The following is a 20,290-nucleotide window of genomic DNA, read 5'->3' as shown; positions in this document are numbered from 1 at the left end:
AGAGAGAGGGTGAATGTGTTTTCTGTCTAAAACAGGGGAGTATGTTTCACCTGTCAGATAAAAACAGCCTATTTCTGCATCAAATTACCATCATGGAAGAATGGATTTTTTTTTTTCTGAATTCCCTGCATGTTTGTTGCTAAGTCTGATCACTTAACAAAATAGATCATTAAAGCTGTTTGCTAAATGACTCCAACAATTGCTTCAGTGTTGACACTGCCACAAAAATGCAATCCATATATTTTCTAGGTAATTTGAAATCAAAGCTTTTGGATCTGAAAGGATTGCCTGGTTTTCCATTCTGCTCTGCTGGTTGATCTTCACTGGAAACAGAACAAATGGTTTCTCAGAGTCTGAAATGCACATGGCCCCTTTGTTTTGAAGTTTTTAACTGGGTGGACGCACTATCCATTCCTCGAGGTTAAGGACCACTTCTAACTACCTCGCTGCCTCCTCAGAGAAGAAGCAGTGAGTGAGCATCATTAAAATGCTGACAGGAAAATCTGTGTCACTAAACTTCAAAATAAACCGTGAAAAGCACTCAGTGACCTCTGGCACTCATGTGCTGGTTTCCTTCATCTTTTAACAATTCAAAATCTTACAGAAAGCAAATGCTTTTCATGAAAATGGTTGACCTCCGGCTGCCCCTAGATGACAGTGACCCTCCAGAAACAACATAGCATAAGGTCCCAGATTGCATGTTTTTTAATTCAGGTAAAAAAAAAATCAACTGATATGAATCTTTGTGGCAACCCTAAACAGTAGAAGCTCAGCCCGGTCTGAAGGTAGTCTGTGGAGGTGAGAAAGGGCAGGTGAGGAGCATTGAAAGGCTACAGCTTCCGAAGAATGTTCTTAGGGAAAGAAGTACCTCCATCATCACCACCCACCCCAGCACACACACACACACACATTTTTCCATCCTCACTCCACTTCCTATCAGTTCAGTTCAGTTCAGTCTCTCAGTCGTGTCCGACTCTTTGCGACCCCATGAACTGCAGCATGCCAGGCCTCCCTGTCCATCACCAACTCCTGGAGTCCACCCAAACTCATGTCCGTTGAGTCGGTGATGCCATCCAACCATCTCATCCTCTGTCGTCCCCTTCTCCTCCCCCCTTCAGTCTTTCCCAGCATCAGGGTCTTTTCAAATGAGTCAGCTCTTCGTATCAGGTGGCCAAAGTATTGGAGTTTCAGCTTCAACATCAGTCCTATAACAAGGTTTATTTTGCTTGTTTTGTTTAGCATATTTGGGGGACAACCTCCACCATCTCAAGAGTTGCTGCCTTGGCCCCACAGGGCAGGGGCTGAAGCGACTGTATTTGATTAACATATGCAAACAAAATCCACCCTGTGTTTCGGAGCCGAAATGCCAGTTGGTCTTTGTTTTACAAATGCGTCTGTAGTTTTATCTATTTCTGATGTAGATGAGACACCATGACTTTTTTTTTTAAATTTTATTTTATTTTTAAACTTTACAATATTGTATTAGTTTTGCCAAATATCGAAATGAATCCGCCACAGGTATACCTGTGTTCCCCATCCTGAACCCTCCTCCCTCCTCCCTCCCCATACCATCCCGCTGGGTTGTCCCAGTGCACCAGCCCCAAGCATCCAGTATCGTGCATCGAACCTGGACTGGTGACTCGTTTCATACATGATATTATACATGTTTCAATGCTATTCTCCCAAATCTCCCCACCCTCTCCCTCTCCCACAGAGTCCATAAGACTGATCTATACATCAGTGTCTCTTTTGCTGTCTCGTACACAGGGTTATTGTTACCATCTTTCTAAATTCCATATATATGTGTTAGTATACTGTATTGGTGCTTTTCTTTCTGGCTTACTTCACTCTGTATAATAGGTTCCAGTTTCATCCACCTCATTAGAACTGATTCAAATGTGTTCTTTTTAATGGCTGAGTAATACTCCATTGTGTTATATGTACCACAGCTTTCTTATCCATTCATCTGCTGATGGACATCTAGGTTGCTTCCATGTCCTGGCTATTATAAACAGTGCTGCGATGAACATTGGGGTACACGTGTCTCTTTCCCTTCTGGTTTCCTCAGTGTGTATGCCCAGCAGTGGGATTGCTGGATCATAAGGCAGTTCTATTTCCAGTTTTTTAAGGAATCTCCACACTGTTCTCCATAGTGGTTGTACTAGTTTGCATTCCCACCAACAGTGTAAGAGAGTTCCCTTTTCTCCACACCCTCTCCAGCATTTACTGCTTGTAGACTTTTGGATCGCAGCCATTCTGACTGGCGTGAAATGGTACCTCATAGTGGTTTTGATTTGCATTTCTCTGATAATGAGTGATGTTGAGCATCTTTTCATGTGTTTGTTAGCCATCTGTATGTCTTCTTTGGAGAAATGTCTATTTAGTTCTTTGGCCCATTTTTTGATTGGGTCATTTATTTTTCTGGAGTTGAGCTGTAGGAGTTGCTTGTGTATTTTTGAGATTAGTTGTTTGTCCGTTGCTTCATTTGCTATTATTTTCTCCCATTCTGAAGGCTGTCTTTTCACCTTGCTAATAGTTTCCTTTGATGTGCAGAAGCTTTTAAGGTTAATTAGGTCCCATTTGTTTATTTGTGCTTTTATTTCCAATATTCTGGGAGGTGGGTCATAGAGGATCCTGCTGTGATGTATGTCGGAGAGTGTTTTGCCTATGTTCTCCTCTAGGAGTTTTATAGTCTCTGGTCTTACTTTTTTTTTTTTTTTTTAATATTTTGAATGTAAGAGAAAAACTTCCCAGTGAAAAATCTGTTTACAGTGGTAATGTGCTTGCCTGAACATTTTGGGAAATATTTGCTTATTCTTCACAACAAATATTTGGCAGAGCAACTGTGTTTTAAATAGTAGCTACAACCTTGTAGTGAAGATATGATTACCCAAGGAGTGGTAAACATTTCAAGTCCATTCAGCGTAGCATTGTGTTCCTAGTCTATGCTTGCGTGCATGGTAAGTCACTTCAGTCATGTTGGACTCTTTGCGACCCTATGGACTATAGCCCACCAGGCTCCTCTGTCCATGGGATTCTCCAGGCAAGAACACTGGAGTGGGTTGCCATGCCCTCCTCCAGGGAATCATCCCAATTCAGGGATTGAACTCACGTATCTTTTGTCTCCTGCATTGGCAGGTGGGTTTTTTATCACCAGTGCCACCTGGTAAGCCCAATTTATGCTCAGCACCCTATAAGTGCTGGAAGATATCAAAGAAGTAAAGAAGCAGCTTCAGCTTTCTGCAATATTTTTAAAGAGAAAAGACAGAAATAAGGGGCTATGCAAGAGAGCATATAAGGACGTTGCAACATGTGACCTGCCAAGGACATATTCTTCTTTTAAGCACTAGAGGAAAAAAAAAAGTTATAATGTAGCTCTGCTAAGAAAAATGACTTAGCCTTATCTTCTTTAGAGATAGTACGGTACAGTGGGGGGCAGGGGGGCGGGGAAGAAAGACTTTTAAGGTCAGAGTACCAATCCAGGTAATCAGTGGGGGTGGGAGGGGAGGGGACAAATATCTCAGCCAGAGGGTTCTTACACAGACCTGGATTTGAATCCTGACTCTTCCAGTGTTTCATTTTGTGATCTTGGACAAGTTTAGATTATAATTGCAAATGAGGATGATGATAAAGTATAACCGATTTATTTCAAAGTCTCAATGGCATAGGGCATACACATGAAATGGATTTATGCTAACCCAACCACTGCTTTTAACATTACTTTGGGAAAGTTTCTTTTCCTCATTGGAAAGCTTGTAATTTCTTATCCCTTTAATAAGCCAGGGAAAATGTCCAGTCCCTGTGTTAAATATTATTGAGATCAAGCAAAATCACTCGGCTGTTTGGTCCAGAAAAGACTTGTTTTGGAAGATAACACCATAAACCTATTCTGAAAAACAAGAGTAAACAAAACAGTTTACTGATCAAAACTAGCTACTAGCTATGAACAAGGTTCATTCCAAGACGGGAGCCTTTATTTGCCCTTAGCCAAAGCTGATATGTCACAAACAACCTGCCCTTACCCAGTGAGCCCTACTCCTGCCTTGCAGCACCTGCCCCAGTGTTACCAGCCCAGACTCTTAGGCCCTTTCCCAACTGCCCCACTTTGAGGCACCCCTTTGAGTCAAGGTGGTGTTGTCTCTTGGGCTTCCCTGGTGGCTCAGACAGTAAAGAATCTGCCTGCAATGTGGGAGACCCAGGTTCGATCCCTGGCTTGGGAAGATTCCCCTGGAGCAACTCACTCCAGTACTCTTGTCTGTTCTTTTATTGCAGTAGATTTAATAAACTTCTCTTGGCTTGATCAATAGGTTTTCTGGTGGCTTTTAAAGAAATTAATGGCCAGCACATCCCTTCAGAATAACTTCAGCAGCTCTCATAATATTCTGCCCATTCTGGAATTAAAACACAAGCCTATCTGATCTAGTTTATAAAGTCCAATTTATATCTTCTTCAAAGCACTCACCCAACCTTCCCTCACCCAGCTGCATGGCTTAAGGAACCTGGGAGTGAGAGGTGGGTTGGCCTTCCTTTAGATGATCTTATTTGCAAAGCTGAGATAGAGACACAGATACAGAGAATAAACTTGTGGACACCAAGGGGAAAGGGTCGGGGGTGGGGAGGAACTGGGAGATTAGGACTGCCACACATACACTATGGATACTTTGCATAAAATAGATATCTAATGAGAAACTACCATATAGCACAGGGAACTCTACTTAATGTTCTTCTGTTTAAATGGGAGTGAGGCAAGAAAGGGAGGGGACATGGCTTCAGATGACCCTTCTGCCTTGAAAGGACTAACATCGCTGGGAGGAGGAAGGTGACTATCTGGTCACTAGCTGGTTGCATGGAGAGGTTCTTCTCATATTGCTGCTCTGGCTGGTCCCAAGTGTCCCTACGTCCACCAACAGGGTGGCCCCCATGCAGATGGTGCTTGTGGCTTTCTCTGGGCACAGTCTACTTCATGCTGACCCGTCCGTCACTGATGTCCTTCTCCACGAAGGCAATCTTCTCCATCGTACCTGCCTCCCAAAATCTTTCTTGGTGTACTGCCCCCTCTCATAAACTTTCTGCTTCTTCATGTGGAGCCACAAACTACCAAGAAAATGAGAATGAAACAGAACGTTGTAGTGAAAATTAAACACAATTTAAAAATATGTGGCCTGCAGACAATGACTAGAAGTCTTCTTTCTTCCTTATCATATGTGATGCATTGTGAAGGGTGATACTACTTTTGTAATTAAGAATGAAATATGAGAATATTATATAAATTTACCATTTTCAAGTATATAAGAAAAGGTTCACAAGCATTTAGACTTCAAAACCAAAAACTAACCTACCTTGATTTTCTCAAAGTACAAACTAATGCAAATTTACCATCAAGTATTTAAAAATTTTTGTCCAGATCAATAAGGAAGAAAATTCTGATCCCAGATTGATACTCTATTTTGACTTATGCCAGAGTGACTCTATTTTGACTTTTTGTTGCTGTTTCCTTTTAATAAATAATCTTTAATTCCATGTCTTAAAAATCAATACTTTTTTGTTGATGTGGTTAGACTCTGTTCAAGGTGTGAAATCAGTATGTGCCAACACAAAAGGAGGATAGCTCTCTTAATAACACTTTTCCCAACATGTCTTAAAGACTATTGGTATTTGGGGAAGAGCCAAAAGAGCAGAGTGAAAAATATTTATAGCATATGAGTGTAATAAAAAATGTAATCATGAACAAACAATACATTAAACTGGTAGGACATAGTTTACATTAGATCACAGGAATGAATATCAAAAATACAGGCGATATTTTTGAAAAAACAACCAGCAGTGAAAAATTTATTTATAATGCAAACCAGACACTCCAAAATAATTTGTGGTTTACTTAATTCTTACCGTTCATCCTATATTCTTTTGAATAAGCTGAAGGAAGGCACCCGAGTAACTACCTCAGCTGTTTTTGATTTTGATTCTGAATTTTCAGTGAGATGAAAACTCTGGTCTCTACAACAAAAAGAGATGGCATCTCATTTTCAGAAATTAAGTTTTTTTTTTCCTCATTATAGATACGTATTAAAAAGAAATGCATTACAATAAATTACTATATTTCCAAATTGTCTCATTATTTCTGGGCAAATAATAATTATGTATAAATTCTGAATAAAAGAATATCACATTGCATCTTATGCATTCTGCAATGTGCACTCATAGAAAATCATTACAGTAACAAAACCAGCTGTATGTAATAGAAAGCAAATGATTTACAATGTTACTATGAGAAACTACTTTATTTCATATTATCATAAAAAGAGCAGAACTGAATATTTGCATGACAAATAGAAGAATCCAGGAAATTCCAAATGCAACTCAGTTTTTTTTTTAAAGGTATTAATGCTGGGAGGTGATTTGAAAGCTTTCTACTGTAGAGAATATTAGCAATTATAATTTGTAGTCATTATTATTTTAACAATTGAAAGAAAAAATCTACAAACATTAATAGAATATAGAAATAAATACTTGGAATAATATGTACTTCGATCATACAACATTGACATGACAAGAGCATATATTTAGTGATTTTGAACACTTTATTTCATTTAAACTGAGAGGTAAAATGATTTTTGTTCCTAAATGAAGCTTGACCCTGAAATTTGAACCACACCAAAAGTCTTTAAAGTCTGTATTTTAATGTTTTCTATGTCATTCACTGTAGCTGCCTACAACAGCCTAGTCCAAGAGGACTGGCTCTGCCTCTATCCCTAATAAAGTGGAAATCCTATGCAGACTGTGGGGCCCACCAGCTCTCTCCTTCCACCAAGCCACAGCCACAGGGACAGAGTCAGAGCTACTCTGATATGACCTGCCTCAAGAAAAGTTGACTTGGGTCTATGAGACACTTAACATCACCAAACTAGAGAAAGTGCAAGGATATAGATAATTCATGTGGCTCAGATGGTAAAGAATCTGCCTGCAACGCATGAGACCAGGGTTTGATCCCTGGGTCAGGAAGATCCCCTGGAGAAGGAAATGGCCACCAACTCTAGTATTCTTGGCTGGAGAATTCCATGGACAGAAGAGCCTGGCGGGCAAAGAGTCCCAAAGAGATGGACACGACTGAGTCACACACACACATACACAGATATTCATCCCTGAAGTCCAAGCTCCAAGTCCCCCATTCAGTTCAATTCAGTCGCTCAGTTGTGTCCGATTCTTTGCGACCCCATGAATCGCAGCACACCAGGCCTCCTTGTCCATCACCAACTCCCGGAGTTCACTCAAACTCACATCCATCGAGTCAGTGATGCCATCCAGCCATCTCATCCTCTGTCATCCCCTTTTCCTCCTGCCCCCAAACCCTCCCAGCATCAGAGTCTTTACCAATGAGTCAACTCTTCCCATGAGGTGGCCAAAGTACTGGAGCTTCAGCTTTAGCATCATTCCTTGCAAACAAATCCCAGGGCTGATCTCCTTTAGAATGGACTGGTTGGATCTCCTTGGAGTCCTAGGGACTCTCAAGAGTCTTCTCCAACACCACAGTTCAAAAGCATCAATTCTTCAGCACTCAGCCTTCTTCACAGTCCAACACTCACATCCATACATGACCACTGGAAAAACCATAGCCTTGACTAGACGGACCTTTATTGGAAAAGTAACGTCTCTGCTTTTCAATATGCTGTCTAGGTTGGTCATAACTTTGCTTCCAAGGAGTAAGCGTCTTTTAATTTCATGGCTGCAATCACCATCTGCAGTAAATTTTGGAGCCCCCCAAAATAAAATCTTCTACTGTTTCCACTGTTTCCCCATCTATTTCCCATGAAATGATGAGACCAGATGCCATGATCTTAGTTTTCTGAATGTTGAGCTTTAAGCCAACTTTTTCACGCTCCTCTTTCACTTTCATCAAGAGGCTTTTTAGTTCCTCTTCACTTTCTGCCATAAGGGTGGTGTCATCTGCATATCTGAGGTTATTGATATTTCTCCCAGCAATCTTGATCCCAGCTTGTGCTTCTTCCAGCCCAGCGTTTCTCATGATGTACTCTGCATAGAAGTTAAATAAGCAGGGTGAATATACAGCCTTGATGTACTCCTTTTCCTATTTGGAACCAGTCTGTTGTTCCATGTCCGGTTCTAACTGTTGCTTCCTGACCTGCATATAGGTTTCTCTAGAGGCAGGCTATTAGAGCTACCAAATAAGAGTTCTCTTACTAATCATGCTTTTCAGAGACACACCTAGTATAAGGCTATTTAACAACTTTTGTGGTCGGAGCTGTGGGTGGATATAAAATATATTTTAAATATAAATGAAAAATATACTAAATGAGTCCTGGAAATTAGACTTGGTTTATATTTTCATTACTAATCATTGTATGGCACAATGACATTAACCTGTAATACACCCAATATTACAACAGAGTAAGCCATTGTTCTGAACCTTGGTCTTCCTTTAAGATGTCTTTGTTTCCTAAATTTGAACATTGAATTTTATCTAATGAAGGAAAGCTATAAGTGATTAACTGTATCAAATGTTACTAATTAGCCTAAGATGAGCACTGAAAACTGACCCTGGCAACATGTACTTGTGGAGTGGGAAAGACAAAAATCTGATTGGAACACAGTTTAAAAGAAGATAGGAGAAAGAGAGAGCAAGCTGTGACAAGGCTTTCAGGAAGTTTTTCTCCAAAAAGAAATAGATAAGTGGGGTAGTAGCTGGAGGGGACACAAGGTCAAATGAGCCATTGTTGTGGTTTCATTTTTTTTGTTGTTGTTTTTTCGAATGTTTTTTATTGTGGTAAAAGTCACATAATATAAAACATACTCTTTTAACCATAGTAACTGTATAGTTCAGTGGCACTAAGTACATTCACATTGTTTTGTCACTGTCATCATCCATCTCCTGAATTTTTCACTTTCCTAAACTGAAACTCTGTCCTGTCCCCAGTCCCCCTCCCACCCCAGCCCCTGGTGTATACCAATATACCTTCTGAGCCATTGTGGTTTTAATATGAGCGGTATTAGAGAATATGCATACTGCCAAGACTTTGATCCAGTAGAGAAGAAAACAGCTGAGGATGCAGGAGGGAGAAAGAATAATGGAAGATGCAAAACCTTGAGAAGACAAGGGGCGAGATGCAACCCCTTCAATCTCTGGGTTGGGACGATCCCTTGGAGGAGGAAATGGCAACCCACTCCAGTATTCTTGCCTGGAGAATCCCATGGACAGAGGAACCCAACAGGCTACGGTCCATAAGGTCCCAAAGAGTTGGACACAACTGAGCAACCGAGCACACCATCATTGTCGGTTCCTGGTCTTTGGTCCATGTGCTCCAAACCTTTCCAATCATAACTTGGATGATCATTTAGGTCTACCAGTGGTTTCTTAGTCATTTTCTCACCTCTCTAGAGAAGATGAAAGTCTCAAGAGATTTTTCTGGTGCCTCTCTGATAACAAGAGGCTAAGGGGATTACCTCGGATCTTCTCTGTCTAGAGTTCCCCTGACCTGATGTTCTCCTGCTGTGCTGCTGCTCCAAGGCAGCATGGTGCAAGGGATTGGGGAGCCTCTAGTACCTGGCTCATTTTCAAGGAACTTCCTGGAAAACAGGATACAAGTAATAACTACTTTTGGTCTGGAAGTTTTATGAACGATATGCCCAATACTCATGCTCAACAAGGGAGAGAAGAGAAATGTCACAGAGACATTAAAAAATATCCAACAAGCTTGACCCTCTGTGAAAGTATTCTTATTTTTTCCCCTTCTCCCTGACCAGTAAAATCTTTGTCCAGTCTAATTCTTTCACCAATTGCGTTCTTCCAACATTTTTTATTTACTGCATAAACCATGGCTTTTGTTACCTCTTCCCTTACTGGTTACTTTGACATGGCTAAGTTGATGCTGGACCTTGGCATTGTACGCCTGGCTCTTCTAGCTACTGCCTCAGACTAGGAGGAAAGTCTCAAGGGGACTCTGTATAACTAAGAATGAGAAGCATGGAAGATGTTATCAATGTATTATCAACCCTACAGCCACAAGGGTCTATTAAGGTGTATTTTTCCAAGAGCGTATGGGGGTTTTCATTCCACAATACATTTATATTTAGTCTGTCCAAACACAGTATATTCTGTCAATATATTTGACCCATCACATACATTTATCTACGTAGCTAAGTTATTATTTATTCATTACTTTATAAATTAAATTGAGTTGAACTTAATTTGAATGATGGTAAGGTAGAATTTCTTGCTTTTCAATCTGTCCAAGTCATCTAACTATTGATGCTAAAATGCTAGTAGGTACCCAATATAAAATTTCATATTTATAAAATTCTTTACAGTTTCAGTTCAGTTCAGTCGCTCAGTCGTTTCCGACTCTTTGCGACCCCATGAATCGCAGCACGCCAGGCCTGTCCATCACCAACTCCTGGAGTTCACTCAAACTCACGTCCATTGAGTCAGTGATGCCATCCAGCCATCTCATCCTCTGTCATCCCCTTTTCCTCCTGCCCCCAATCCCTCCCAGCATCAGTCTTTTCCAATGAGTCAACTCTTCGCATGAGGTGGCCAAAGTACTGGAGCTTCAGCTTTAGCATCATTGCTTCCAAAGAAAACCCAGGACTGATCTCTTTTAGAATGGACTGGTTGGATCTCCTTGGAGTCCTAGGGACTCTCAAGAGTCTTCTCCAACACCACAGTTCAAAAGCATCAATTCTTCGGTGCTCAGCTTTCTTCATAGTCCAACTCTCACATCCATACATGACCACTGGAAAAACTATAGCCTTGACTAGACGGACCTTTGTTGGCAAGGTAATGTCTCTGCTTTTCAATATGCTGTCTAGGTTGGTCATAACTTTTCTTCCAAGGAGTAAGCCTCTTTTAATTTCATGGCTGCAGTCACCATCTGCAATGATTTACAGCATGCTTTTTCCATACACTATTGCAGTTTACTTTCTGGCAAATGTCTAATAAACAGAATTAGTAGATTAAAGTGGTATGTGAACCTTGGTTTTCTGAATGAAAACCCAACAATTTCCCATCATTGGGTTACGAAAGCATAAATGATGTCAAAAGTGACTTTTTCCCCCAATGGATGGGTTCACTGATACATGTCAATCCCTCTGCAGTTTATGCATAGCATTTTTTTTTTTTAATTTGGCTATGCCGAAAGGGCTGTGGAGATCTTAGTCCCTAGATCAGAGATCAAACCCACATCCCCTGCAGTAGAAGGGCAGAGTCTTAACCACTGGACTGCCAGGGCAATCTCATCTCCTGCAGTTTATGGATGCCAAACACCACAGTAAAGGCTGTTGCTTCAGAGAGTATGCCAGGTGTTGCAAAATAGATTGATTCTCTTTTGCTTGCCTCTGAGGTTTCACTAATGCAGTGTTAGGCTCTGGGATTGTGTCAAGGATGCTATGATAATGCTTAAAGCCAACTGAAGTACAAGAGTTGTTCTAAGGATATGAAGAATTTGGTTTCCAAGTGTTCTTTGTCATCCTGATGTGAGCAGTGCCTGAGAGGACAATCTCCCTTCCAACCTTCCTTCTTTTTTGTGATGGGATATGAAAAAACAATGGTGATTGATGTTTATGTTGGTTGTAGCTTTATCTCTTTCAAATTAAATGAGTATGTGACGTTAAAGAACTTAGCATAAGGTAAGCAGGGAGGCCTGGCGTGCTGCAATTCATGGGGTCGCAAAGAGTCAGACACGACTGAGCAACTGAACGGAACTGAACTGAAGCAATCAGAAATAGTGGCTATTATTATTATTAATATAGAGATCCAAGAGCGCTCAGTCACACAGTCATGTCCAACTCTTTGCAACGCTATGGACTTCAGCCCACCAGGTTTCTCTGCCCATGGGATTCTCTAGGCAAGAATATTAGAAATTGAAAGTGTTAGTCACTTAGTCATGTCTGACTCTTTTGTGACTCCATGGACTGTAGCCCTCCAGGCTCCTCTGTCCGTGGGATTCTCCAGGCAAGAATACTGGAGTGGGTTGCCATTTCTTTTTCCAGGGGATCTTCCTGACCTAGGGGTTGAACCTGCATCTCCTACATTACAGGCAGAATCTTTACTGATGGGCCACTGAGGAGGCCCTAATACAGAGATTACATGCTTAAAATTAGAGTGCTGTGTGGAAGTTTGAAAACACTGATCAGTCACTGAATGTTTATCTTACTAGGTGTACCAAAGGATGTGATGCTTCTGTTTTTAAATTTATCACAATTCTAAGTAAAAATCTAATATTTTAAAATACTATCTGGTATATAATTTATTAAGTTTCTAATTCAGCTGCTTGTAGAGAAAGAAGTTATATAATTTAGAGAGTCTTGATTATTTTTCTGGAACTCAAAATCTAATTAAGTTGTTAAAATGATACTTTTAAAAGTTAATGTTCAATATTAAATGAAGGTCTGAATATTAAGGAGTTATTTTATTTTTATTTGGAAAAAGTGTCTGATAACATTGGTTTTGGCTTGAAACTAAAGTAACTCAGAGTCTCCACTGGTTGACTCTCATCCACTGAGCTAGTGAGGCACCCGCTGCAGCTGTGTGTATGTGTGCTAAGTCGCTTCAGTGGTGTCCGACTCTTTGAGACCCTATGGACTGTAGCCCGCCAGGCTCCTCTGTCCATGGGATTCTCCAGGCAAGAATGCTGGAGTGGGTTGCCATGCCCTCCTCCAGGGGATCTTCCAACCCAGGGATCGAACCCACATCTCCTGAGACTCCTGAATTGCAGGAGGATTCTTTACCGCTGAGCCAGCTGGTGGGCTGCCACCAGCTGCTGCTCCAGATACTTAACTCCTTGGTGAAGAATAGTCCAGAACAACTGTGCTGCTGACTGTTGCCTTCAGATATGAGGAAAATTGTTTCAAAGAGAAGTGGAATTATACCACCAACCCAACAGCAATGAACATCTTTTGAGCACTTCCTGTGTGCCAGTTCCTCCCTGAACTTTACTTGACCCCTTATTTCATCCTCCCAACAATTTCTTTTGCAGATGAGGAAGGCTAAATTTAGAGAGTTTACATAATTTTCCAAAGGTCACACTGGTAGTTAGCTTCCAGGGGACAAAACCTTTCCTGGGATGGGCACTCAATGAAAGCTGAGTGAATGTTTCTATCTGAGTGAGTGCCAGGAACTTTGGAGTTAATCTTGCTTTACAAAATGTTGCAGCCCTTGATTTCTGAGCTGTCTCATGCTCCAGACTTCATGTTTACAAAGCTGGTTTGTCCCATTCCTTTCCTGTGTTCAAATGTATATAAGCAAAGAGAAATAAAAACCCTTGAAATTACACGATGATTTAGTCAAAACTTGAGCTTAGAAATTCAAACAATGTACTTCACAGTTTGGACAGGAGTTGTTTCTTTTTTTAAACTTCCTTAATTTATTTTTAAAATTTATTTTTAATTGGAGGATAACTGCTTTACAATATTGTGTTGGTTTCTGCCATACATCAACATGAATCAGCCATGGGTATATATATACGGCCCCTCCCTCTAGAACCTCCTTCCCATCTCTCACCCCATTCCACTCCTCTGGGTTGTCACAGAGATCTGGATTGAGCTCCTTGCCTCATACAGCAAATTCCTATTGGCTATCTGTTTTACATATGGTAATGCATATGTTTCGATGCTACTCTCTCAATGCTGCTGCTGCTGCTGTCACTTCAGTCGTGTCCGACTCTGTGCGACCCCATAGACGGCAGCCCATGAGGCTCCCCCGTCCCTGGGATTCTCCAGGCAAGAACACTGGAGTGGGTTGCCATTTCCTTCTCCAATGCATGAAAGTGAAAGTGAAGTTGCTCAGTCGTGTCTGACTCTTAGCGACCCCATGGACTGCGGCCCACCAGGCTCCTCCATCCATGGGATTTTCCAGGCAAGAGTACTGGAGTGCGGTGCCATTGCCTTCTCCGATAAATGTCCTTAATTTTTATTAAGACCTCAGGTTACAAGAGCATAGTTATCGGTACAAATTCCACAATCTAAATACCTTATCCTTCTCGATAAGCCTGATCAACAACCACAGCAAAAGGTTGATGTGAGTCTATCGGAAGCAGTTCTAGATAATCTGAGATCCAAGTTTGGAAGTAGAAGAAACTTACAGGCTGCCGTTTTACTAAAGAAGAATTTATGTTGCTTAAGGTCATACGCACCATTGGTTGGCTGAGTCAGGTGGCCCCTCTTCATTCAGTGCCCGTTCCATTATCGCCTCACTTTCTGGAAGCAAATACTGCTTTCAAGTCTACTTTGCCAAACTAACCTTGTCCTGTGTTTAGTCGTGTCTGACTCTTTGCGAACCCGTGGACTCTCCTCTGTCTATGGGGATTCCCCAGGCAAGAACACTGGAGTGGATTGCTATGACCCTCCTCCAGGGGATCTTGGGGATCCAACCCAGGGATCAAACCCAATTCTCCTGGCTTGCAGGCAGATTCTTTACTGTCCTGGAGAAGGAAATGGCAACCCACTCCAGTATTCTTGCCTGGAGAATCCCATGGACGGAGGAGCCTGATAGGCTATAATCCAAGGGGGTCGAAAAGAGTCGGACACGGCTGAGCGACTTCACTCACTCACTCGCTCACTCTTTACCGTCTGAGCCACCAGGGAAGCCCTGTCAAACTAAGTCTGATGCTTAATTTTGGCTACATAGATCACCAGTGATCATTTCAATGATGAGAAAATGAAATAATACAGGGTCAAAATCGTGTGTCCCTGAATCATAGACTGTAAGTGCTTGGAAGGTGACCTAATCCAGACCATGTAAAAGATAAGCACCTGGTTCTAAGCCCAAACTACCTTTATTATCAGACATTCAGATGGACTAAAATATTGTTCAGGCTGATTGAAAACTGCTTAGCAGAAATAGTTTGAAATCTGACCTTGGGTCAAGAAGCACTGGGTCTGTGCCTCAAAATGCAATACTTTTCAACTGGTTTTATATCAAACACACAAAATATAACACTACTTTTAAAGTCCTCTATTTTGTTTTGTGTGGATTAAATTAGTAGAAAGGGAGAAAGGGTGCTCGCTGGGTCTTATGCAGGGGGAGAAAATTATCCCACCAAATGCTTTTGCCAGCTGCTCACCTGTTTAATGCTCTCCAAAGGAACATATATGTTAGTTTCAGAAATATTGTCATTCTAATCCTTTATTTCCTTTTTAAAGTCCTCCATCTTCGATTTTAACTGGTCATAAAAAAATATCATCAGCTGTTTACAAAATACAAGGATGATGAGTTTATGTTAGTCTGATAAACATTTCTTTCAGCAATAATCAATATGATCCAGTCCTTGTTAACCTCCACATAAATCCAGAAGAGTAACCGTGTTCTGGAAGATTTCAGCAAGGCTCATGACAATGAGATAATCACAACTTGAAGACAAATACCTGTGTATTTGCAAACTCTTCCCAACTCATGCATCCGACCTGGGTCTCCTATGTTGCAGGCTGATTCTTAACCATTTGAGCCGCCAGGGAAACCGGAAGGTGTCACTCAGTTGACTCTGTTGAGGGAACAAAAATTGCATAACATAATAGTATGATACTACGAAGGGGAAATTTTTAAAAAATATCCATATAAAACATTTTTACATACAAATATGTATCCTGGTCCACAAATTCTTACCCTTCCCAACACATTATGAATAGAAGTTCTATTTATTATTATAAATGAAAAGTTTAAGGCTTTTCAAAATCCCTTACACCTTTATGTAATTTCTTTCAAATTTTGAGTTGTTAGTGTCAATTTCCTCATGCAGGGTCTATAAACACAAGTTATATTTACTTCCTTTCTGTAATAATCATTTTCATTTGGGAGAGAGAGAGATCTTTTTCTGCTGCATTAGAAGATCCTTTATTAATAAATTACATAAAAAGGGGAATCTGCATTAGTATACCAAGCAAATTCAATTAGACAATGATAATGCAATTTGCTTCCTTGTGTTCTGGATGGACTACTTAGAATTATTAAATGATAGAGAATGCTTTAAGTGGTTCCTGTTAAAGACTCTTACTTTACAAATGAATAAACAGAGGTCCAAAGAAGGAAAATGACTTCCCTAAAGATATGAAACTTGTAATAGGCAGCCCTGGGATTAAGACCCAGGCTGTTGACTAGAGCACTTTCAACTACACACCACACTGCTTCTCCTGCATCACAAACTGTGTCCTACACTGCCCAATCCCAGAGACAAATTAATCAGTGATGAAAACAAGACAATCACCAAAAACTCCAATACTAGTTTATAACAATTATAATTTCAAATCAGTTTTGCAAGTTATTTTTCAACTGATTATGTGGAGATTATCTACGTACGAATCTCTAACATAATTCTGAGTTTTGCCGTATTATGTGTGTGTACAAGGGCTTCCCAAGTGGCACTCAGTTCAGTTCAGTTCAGTCGCTCAGTCTTGTCTGACTCTTTGCGACCCCATGAACTGCAGCACGCCAGGGCCCCCTGTCCATCGCCAACTCCCAGAGTTCACCCAAACTCATGTCCATCAAGTCTGTGATGCCATCCAGCCATCTCATCCTCTGTTGTCCCCTTCTCCTCCTGACCCCCAATCCCTCCCAGCATCAAAGTCTTTTCCAATGAGTCAACTCTTCCCATGAGGTGGCCAAAGTATTGGAGTTTCAGCTTCAGCATCTGTCCTTCCAATGAACACCCAGGACTGATCTCCTTTAGAATGGACTGGTTGGATCTCCTTGCAGTCCAAGGGACTCTGAAGAGTCTTCTCCAACACCACAGTTCAAAAGCATCAATTCTTCGGCACTCAGCTTTCTTCATAGTCCAACTCTCACATCCATACATGACCACTGGAAAAACTATAGCCTTGACTAGACGGACCTTTGTCAGCAAAGTAATGTCTGGCACTAGTGGTAAAGAACCCACTCGCCAGTACAGGAGACATGAGAGAAGTGGGTTCAAACCCTGGGTCAGGAAGATCCCTTGGAGAAGGGCATGGCAGCCCACTCTAGTGTTCTTGCCTGGAGAATCCCATGGACAGAGGAACCTGGCAGGCTACAGTCCATAGGGTCACAAAGAGTGGGATACAACCGAAGTGACTTAGCATGCACTCGTATGTGTATAAATTTTATATATATTTGCAGCATGTGTGTATGTGCATATATCTGAAGACTATAATGATACATCAGGAAAGCTTCTTGTGGCCCTGTGTCTCTGAACCTCCATATGAAAAACAATATCTGTTACATAATGTATATGTTATGCAATGTATATTTGCTATTTAATATAATGGCTATTTATAGCCATTATTAATACAATGGGCTATTTAAAAACTAAGAGCACTATTATTGTCCTACAATAGATATTTAAGTCTCAATTTTAAAGATATTGATGCCCAAAGAAGGGGTAGGGATCTTTCACGATGAAGTTTAGCGTAAGTCTCCTTGTGGGATTTTATTAAAGCTGCAGCATTAGTAAATATTTTCATCTGTGAAATCCTCCACTACTGGAGAGTATTATTTGTACCTCCTGAACAAATAGTTCTTATTCATTGCAGCAGTATTGTTAAGTTAGAAATTTCAGCGTTTTCCTCTTTTATGATATGTTATTTTCCCAAACCCTTAATTTTGGAATTTCACCAAACATTTCAGGACATATCATCAGTCATAGGATAACTTTAAAAAGTGACTCTCGTCCATTCGTAAGGTATGTTGTCCTTACAACATATGCAATCCTTTTTCCCTGTCTAAACTTTGGTTCATGTATATTTTTCAATTAGTAAAAAGAACCTTTAAACTGTAAGATAATAAACATTTTTGTAGAACCACTTTTATCTCAGATCTTGCATAATTACCATTATATTTCACAATGAGCCAACCATATATTTGACCCGACTGACATGTTTTTACTCTTAGTACAAATAATCAAAAAAGAAAAAAATCTTTCTTATGGGAAACCACTTTTACAAATGCAATTAAAGACTCTTTCTAGTTCATTTTGATTTGCTTGTTTATTTGCTTCCTCTGGGGCAAAAATAAACTATTTTCTTATTATGGCTCAGAACATTAAGTCATAATTTGTGAACTTGCCAGACAGTAAAACTGAACAATTTTGGCTCTGGCCAAGTTTTGGGAAAACTCAAAAGAAACTTAGGTGCAACAGGAAGAGATGTTAGTAATTCCAGTTGTTCAGCTGTTGCCTTTAGAGTATTCCCTGAATTGTGTTAGAGTGTGTTACTGCATTGCTGTGAACCATAACTGCCAACTTCCACCCTGCTGCTGCTGCTAAGTTGCTTCAGTCGTGTCCGACTCTGTGCGACCCCAGAGACAGCAGCCCACCAGGCTCCTCCGTCCATGGGATTTTCCAGGCAAGAGTACTGGAGTGGGGTGCCATTGCCTTCTCCAACTTCCACCCTAGAGATGGCTATATTTCAGATGAATGAAATATTTGTAAACAAGTTTGTAATCATTCATAAAGCTTACCAAACAATTTAAGCTCTTCAGAAACACACATTCACTATTATAATCAGTTGCCTATTGCTTACCTAATTACAGCTTTTAATAGAGAGGAAGACTTTTAAAAATGCAATTCATAACAATTCTAAATTTAAATTTATTTTTATGATGTTTGTTTTGCTTTTGTAAGTTTCAGGTGTCAATTGATTTCTCCCTGGACAACCTGGTTGAAATTCCACCCTTGATTATTCCAATGCACTCTTTAAAAATTCCTCAGAATATTTTTCTTTAAGGCTAACAACTGCCCACTCCGAATCCAGATGCAATATTTACAGTATGATGATTTTGTTCTGCTTTCCACACATGGCTTTTTCATAGACTGTCTCTCAGAGATGAAAAATTCTGCCTCTTTTTTAGATTTTAACTTTCAGCAGAATGACCTGATACCAGGTCTTTTCATCCTAGATGACTCAAGATGATTCAAGATTTATCTGTAGTTTGGGTCCCTGAATATCTTGGTGGTAAATTAATCTAGGGCTGCTCTGGTGGCTCAGTGGTAAAGAATTCGCCTGCCAGTGCAGGAGACAGGGGTTTGATCCTTAGGTCAGGAAGATCCCCTCGAGAAGGAAATGGCAACCCAATCAAGTATTCTTGCCTGGAAAATCACATAGGCAGAGGCTGGCAGCCCACAGGTCATGAGTTTGCAAAGAGTCAGACAAAACTTAGCGACTAAACACCAACAAATTAATCTCTCTTTTTAGATTGCCTACTTCATGGAGAACTCACACCAGTCACTGCACATAAGCAGTACCGAAAAAAACCATGGTTTCCGATAAATGAAATCTATAGATGTCAGCAAGTGTCAGTGGGTCCCTGAAAGAATGTGCTAGAACATGAATAGGCTTTGAGATTTGTGGTGCTGTTCTTTAGGCTCAGGGCTTCCCTGGTGGCTCAGTTGGTAAAGAATCCACCTGCAATGCCAGAGACCTGGGTTCAATCCCTGGGTTGGGAGGATCCCCTGGAGAAGGGAAAGGTTACCCTCTCTAGTATTCTGACCTGGAGAATTCCATGGACTGTAAAGTCCATGGGGTCACAAAGAGTGGGACATGACTGAGTGACTTTCACTTCACTTTCACTTTCTTTAGGCTCAAGCAAATACCTTCTTTCTGCAAGATTTAAATAATATATAATGTTATCCCCTCTCCCCCGAAGGTTTTTCAACTGTATGGTTGTTCTTCTGACACAAATATATCGGACTCTCCCAAATCTCCACTTAAAAAATATTTAATGAAAAGACCTTGTTTCTTAAAGAGTTTTAAGTTCTGCAGCTATTATCCATGGGGTCACTGAGGGGAAAAAAAAAACAAAAACAAAAACATGGAGAACGCAATGTTCTCAAGTGGGAATGTTTTAAACCTCACCTGAAAATGATAAACGTAATACTTTACACTTTTGTAGTCATTTAGTTGGAAATATGTATGCACCTCTAGCATACTGTTTTACTCTCCAAATTAGTCTTGTAAATGGAGAAAGGCACTGGGTTATTCAACAAAGGTCTATTGCCTGCTAAGCACTCTGAAGGGATGATCCTCAATACACAGGGCAATCCAAAGAAATTCGACTTTCCTTGGGAAGATAAGACATAAATAGAAGTGAATACAATAAATTGTAGCCTGCCAGGCTCCTCTGTCCACAGAATTCTCTAGGCAAGAATACTGGAGTGGGTTAGCCATGCCTTTCTCCAGAGGCTCTTCTTGACTCAGGGACCAAACCCGGGTCTCCTGCATTGCAGGCAGATTCTTTACTGTTTGAGCCACCAGGGAAGAATACAATAAGTGTAGTATATAAATATCTCCTGCAATAGAGAAATAGAGGGACAAA

At 40.6% G+C, this 20,290-nt stretch overlaps 1 long non-coding RNA gene across 1 annotated transcript; it reads right to left on the bottom strand.

The window, feature by feature from the left end:
• Positions 1-1,371: 1,371 nt before the first annotated feature.
• Positions 1,372-15,495, bottom strand: LOC112444480 (uncharacterized). Its single transcript, XR_003032768.2, has 3 exons — positions 15,376-15,495; positions 5,890-5,997; positions 1,372-5,094 (listed from the first exon to the last, which is right to left on the bottom strand). It is a non-coding gene; the product is annotated as an uncharacterized lncRNA (long non-coding RNA).
• Positions 15,496-20,290: the final 4,795 nt, after the last annotated feature.

The sequence above is a fragment of the Bos taurus genome, chromosome 26, assembly GCF_002263795.3.
Source record: "Bos taurus isolate L1 Dominette 01449 registration number 42190680 breed Hereford chromosome 26, ARS-UCD2.0, whole genome shotgun sequence".
NCBI classification, from domain to species: domain Eukaryota; kingdom Metazoa; phylum Chordata; class Mammalia; order Artiodactyla; family Bovidae; genus Bos; species Bos taurus.
This window is presented reverse-complemented; position numbering and strand designations above follow the sequence as displayed.